The following is a 5,973-nucleotide window of genomic DNA, read 5'->3' as shown; positions in this document are numbered from 1 at the left end:
AAACAACTCAACATGAATGATGAGAAGAGTTAAACACACAAGGAATGTAATGCAAAATTTCATGATTTGTTTTTCGTTAAAAAATCATATTCAGAACTAATATAAACACAACATAGAAATTAAAGGCAGATTATCCCCATTGTAAACTCTTCCATAAAAGGAGAATTTTCATTTCTTCACCTAAAAATATACCAAGAGTTTTTAAAAAGTTAAAATTGAAAAAATGGATTCTATTTGGTGAAGGTTGAAGACACAATGCAAATTAATAATAATAATAATAATAATAATAATAATAATAATAATAATAATAATAATAATAATAATAATAATATAAAGAGAAGATATGCAATAATAATAAATATTATGGGATGGAGTGATGAGTGGGAAATAAGAACAAACAGTTGGTAGGCAGAAATGAAATACTAGAGAGAGCAAATAACCTTGAGCCTGTTGGCGGCAGATTGATCTATGGAATACTGCAGGGATCAAAATTGAAGTTAAGAGATATATAGATAGATAGATATAGATAGATAGATAATGAATGGGTGAATGGATACCTTTTTGAGAACCTAGAGTGAATGATGATAGGTGCGTTGGAAGAGTTCATGAAGATTAGAAGAATCAACATGACGGTACTGGGAAAGTAATATCAGCAAATTGGACACTTAGGAATGGAAAAGCAGATAGAGTTATTGTTGAAGTGGGAGAGTAAAAGAAGGATTTAGGTTTAGTTGCTTGGAGAGAGAGAAGAGATTTGTGATTTAGGTTTTGTAATGAAAAAGTAATATTAATAGATATGTAGTTTTTCAAATTGATAGTGGAGGTTGAAAACCTCCACAGATTAAATAAAAACCTCTACTATATATTTAGGTAGTTGAGCGGTCCGCCTTGTTTGATTTATTTGTGGAGGTTTCAATAACCTTCACAAAAAAACCTCCACAAAATGCAAAATTTGTTGTAGTGATCATTTTCTATTTTCATTAAAAATGAAAAAATGACCAAAGAAAACACACTCTCAATGTTTTTAGGGTTAAATACATTGCCACTTATTAATATCATCTGGACTGAAATCAATAAATTACTTTTGCTTGATTTTTTTTAAATTAAATAAAAATAATGATAAATTAATAACTTATGAAAAATAAAATTAAATATGATTTAGTATGCAATAATGGGGTTGACCTATAAATAGGAATTCAAAAATATACTTAAATAACAAAAAAACACTAGAGAACTCAAATAACCTAATTTTTTATCTACATATCATCATACTCAACCCAATTTTCTTTCTAAAAAGTTGTACAACCACATGTCTATGATCCGAAGCCAGTACACATCACTTAGCGTGAACATAGTGCATAGTCTTCCTCCACTTAACTTTGATTCCCTCGCTCACACATCCACTCTAACATCACCATGTGTCGGACATTAGTAGTTGTGCATGTAGTTTCCTTTTTCTTCCTTATTTCATTTTTTTGTTTATTTATTAATAATTATTATAAAAATTCATTTTTTATAAATGATAACAATGTAATAAGTAACGAACACAACATCTTTTTTATCATCTCTTATGAGAGAAGATCCATTAGCTCCAAGAGTATGTTTAAAAAACTTAATTAACTTCTTTGTCATCAATTCTAAGAAAATCTAATTATTTAGATCTACTCACTAATTCAAATTATTGGATTTCCCTAGATTTAATGACTAAGATGTAAAATAAGTTTTTTAAACTTAATCTTAAAATAAGTAGACCCATTTCCTTATTTAAATGTTAAACAACTATTATAAAAATTCATTCTTTACAAATAATAATGTAATAGGTAATAAACACAACATATTTTCTCTTAATATTTGTCCCTAAATTAAATATAAAATATTTTTTTTCTAAAAATAATAAACCGTGGTCTTTTTCCATAAAATTATTTTGTGATAAAAAATAAATCTTTCAATAAAAACATAAAAAAATAAACTTCTTAAATAATATACTAAAAATGTTTTTTTTTCTTTTTTATAAAAAATATTTAAATAGATTGAAATGAAATATAATGTAACGAGGATTAAAATGACGGCAATGACTAATATCATATCTTTAATCCCTTCAAGTTGTGATCCAAGAAGAATTAGGGATTTGGTTGAGGAAGATCATCATACCACAAAACCTCTTTCAGAAATGTAGATTAAAGGAGCACATCTAAGAACCTAGATTCAGGTATGACACTACACCCTTTGTTTCATATACGTGTGTGAGAATCATGAGATTCAAAATCCTATAATTAATATTTCACCAATCATAAAGAATTCCCATCATTTTCTTCCAAAAATCATTTTTTATAATTCTAATATTTCATACCACTTTCTACACACAAATCTTGCCCCATTTCCGGAGAAGATAAACTGACACAAGTATAATGAGAACTCTTCAATCATTAGTTCAGCTAATTAGAGAATATACCATTCAGTAATTCTTTCCTTTTCCGAATAGTGTCTAAAATAACATACCAAATTAATCACTAATAAAGTCACCAGAAACAAACTTTGTTCATAAAATGTGGAACACACTCCCAGAAAATATTTTCATGTGCTTATTATTCCACCTAGACTGGATTATATATGTTATGAACTTTGTTAGTTGCTTTGATTCTGCTTTCTGTTTTACAGCTGTATTGACCAGTCATGTTTCTACATAATGGACTGCATGCAATTGCAAAATATATATATATATATATATATATACTTCTTTGAGGTAACATTTGGTCTATTACTAAGTGTCTTAATTCTATCCATACTTTTGATTTTACAAAAATATATTTAATTTTAAATGATTAATGCATCCTCAACAATATATATATGGTTGATACAATTAATCCTCCATCATATGATAATTTATCATAGTATACATAGAATAAAGTAACAGTTGTACATATTAACTATAACGCACAATAATATTATTTTGAGTCAAATGCCCCTAATAATGGTTCGTATAATTATCAATATTATTTTCATATACAACGACAGTAATTCAGGTATTTAATATACAACTATATAAAACAAAAAGAGAAATAAAATTAATTATTTTTTATTGATTTTCTAAAGTTAATTTGAAAAGTGTCAAATTTATAATTAAAATGGCCGATTAGAGACACATGTACCACAAACAAGAATCTTCTTTATGTTTTAAATGACATAAATATAATTTCATAATAATTAAAAGAATAAAAATATTATTATATATTACTTTTTGTTTTATTGTATACTACTTGTCTCTCGAGTAATAAACCGGTTAAAAATGAAGAAGGTTGTTAGCCCAATTCTTGGATCAAGGGGTTAGTTAACTTTTTTTAATGCTAACTTGTCCTAATTAAGCATAGATAAATGTTGTATTTAACGATCGCCGTTTTATGGTCATGATCATTTACTTAGATGAATTAAAAATGTCTGGAATCCTTAATTTACCGTAACATTTTTATTTTATTTCATTATTTTTCATGGACTGTATCTGGTAGGATATGTTCAGGATATTTATTATCTCTAAAATGCTGTTTATTCACTAGTATTCACTGTTGTTTAAGTCTCCTTCTGTGATAATATTTCTTCTAATCTTTATCAGAATTTGGTAGATTTATCTCCTTAGCATGTGTAAATATCTTGATGGAGATTTATCCTAATACTATCTCATGGATTTGTCCACTATAAAACAAGTTAATGTTGTTCCTAAAATTAATTATATTAACATTTTACTATTTTTTAAGTATTTTATCGATAAGTGTCTTTTTGAAAGGATAATAATATTAATAGTGTAGATAATTTTTAAACTTTTTAAAAAGAAGTGAGACCTGGGTGGGTAATGCGATTCAACATGTTAGTTAGTTTTATAAAAATAATACACCATTTAAGACTTAGTTTATTTCATGTTCACCTTGTCCTTTTCGTTTCATACAAAAAAACTTAGTCTTTATTCATAATCTTTAGTCTTTAATATGAGCTAAAATGTCCACATACAAAAGTTTCCTACTAACCAAAAGATTTTCCTCTTCTTAACAGAAAATCTTCATTGACATGATAAACAATAATTGGAAGGTACTGAATTTAGTTATAGCATATTAGAACTAGAAAAACGTGAGGTTTATGCTTATTGTCAGACAATATCATCTAATGATTGATTATTAGATTATATTTTATGTCCCGTGTTTGAACTCTCCAAGAATATTAAAATCAACGTATTGGTTCATGTTTAGTTAATAAACCTTCCAACCGAACCAAAATGATGCCTCCTTGAAAATATAAACATTTCTTATCTTTTAATTTGATGATTATTGTTTCAGTACTATTAGGCTCTTTCCATACAAATATTCAAAGGAAATGGCTTTAATCATAAGTACAAATCCACTTTCCAGGGAAGAAAGAAATAGCTATCTATCAAAATATTTGAGTAAATACTCCTTTCAATTTCTAATGTTTTTCGACTTTACCAGTTTGGTTACTCAAAAAATTGAAAATCCAAAATAGCTTCTGAAAATTTTAAATGTGAGTTAAAGTAGTTATTTTTTAGTGTGTTTTATAATACCTATTAGAGACTAATTTGACATTGAAAAATACTAATTTGACTCACATTTAAAAAAATTTGTAACAATTTTAGATTTTTTAATTTTTTAAGGACCAAACTGGTAAGATCGAAAGACATAGGATCAATATTTACATATTTCAACATTTGCAATCTCCCTGAACCTTACCAAACAGTGTCAAATTTACCAAGTACAAAAAATGCTATCAAGGATCTGCTTCATAACCTCTAGTATTGTTTCATCAGATTGATGGGTCATTGGTCTAATTACTGCAATTTATTCAGAAAAATTGCATGAATTGCCATAGTTTTAAGTACTTTATTATTTCTTTTGTTTAGTGAACTCACTACTTTATTTGTGTCAGCAACTACTAAAACCATATCCTAGAAAATAGGATATCTTTTGAACATCAATCATTATCAATGCCTCTTTCTATGCAACTTGAATGAAAAATTGATGGCACTATTAATATCTTTCTCATAGGCTTCTTTTTCCACCTTCTATAGGAAACTATTTGTCTATAAAGATAAAGCAAAAAGAGAAAGATGTTTCTTTAATAGCACGCTACAAAACATATTATCAATATCAATATGCTAATTAGAGACTGCACTTTTCCCTCTCTTTTCAATTCCTTGGTATTATTGTTTTCTCTCATATGACTTGACCAGTCAAACTTATGATCATGAAGTGCATGCACCATTAACAAAACGTTAAAACAAAACATAGAAGGTAGATATATTATCTTAAATCATATCTCAAATTATATATCTAACTAATAAAATATATTATGTTAATTAAAAATATTAAACATTCATCATTTTTTCTATTTTCACTTCATTATCATTGACCCGTTATAAGATATGAGACAAAACATGAAGTTAACTATGAACCATGTGAGTTGCTTAGTTTAAAAAATCAGCAAGTGGCTTCTGAGGTCATGTGTTGGTTACTTAATTTTCTTAATAAATAATAGATACATTCAAATAAATTAGTGAAACATTTTGTCCTATACATTATGTGCAATGCTTACAGAATTAAAGACAAAACCAAAATAATGTTCTAACACACTATCCATTCTAACTTATCAAGGATGTGCTTAGTATCATCCATTTTAATAAGAATTATTTATATTAAATTCCATACCATGTTACTAAAATGATCAAGAGGGAAAGGTGGTTTGGAACATAGTTATATTTTGTCCTTTGAACATCCATAGCCTAAGGTTTATTAGATGAACAATATTTAAATTGCAATAACAAGAGTTTGTTTGATATACAATATATCCATATTTATACAATTTTACGGCCTAATGATTGATTATGATTACAATCGAAGATATTATATGTCCCTTTTGTTTCACGATAACATGCCTAATTATTTTTTTTCTAAGAAACCATCTAAGAAGTTAGAA

The 5,973-nt window shown here is 27.0% G+C and overlaps 1 long non-coding RNA gene across 1 annotated transcript; it reads right to left on the bottom strand.

The window, feature by feature from the left end:
- LOC109329556 lies at positions 291 to 654 on the bottom strand. The gene is made up of 2 exons (XR_002105548.1): positions 558 to 654; positions 291 to 476 (listed from the first exon to the last, which is right to left on the bottom strand). It is a non-coding gene; the product is annotated as an uncharacterized LOC109329556 (long non-coding RNA).

Source organism: Lupinus angustifolius, chromosome LG16, assembly GCF_001865875.1.
Source record: "Lupinus angustifolius cultivar Tanjil chromosome LG16, LupAngTanjil_v1.0, whole genome shotgun sequence".
Classification (NCBI taxonomy): domain Eukaryota; kingdom Viridiplantae; phylum Streptophyta; class Magnoliopsida; order Fabales; family Fabaceae; genus Lupinus; species Lupinus angustifolius.
The sequence above is the reverse complement of the archived record's forward strand: the minus strand, read 5'-3'. Positions and strand labels throughout refer to the sequence as shown.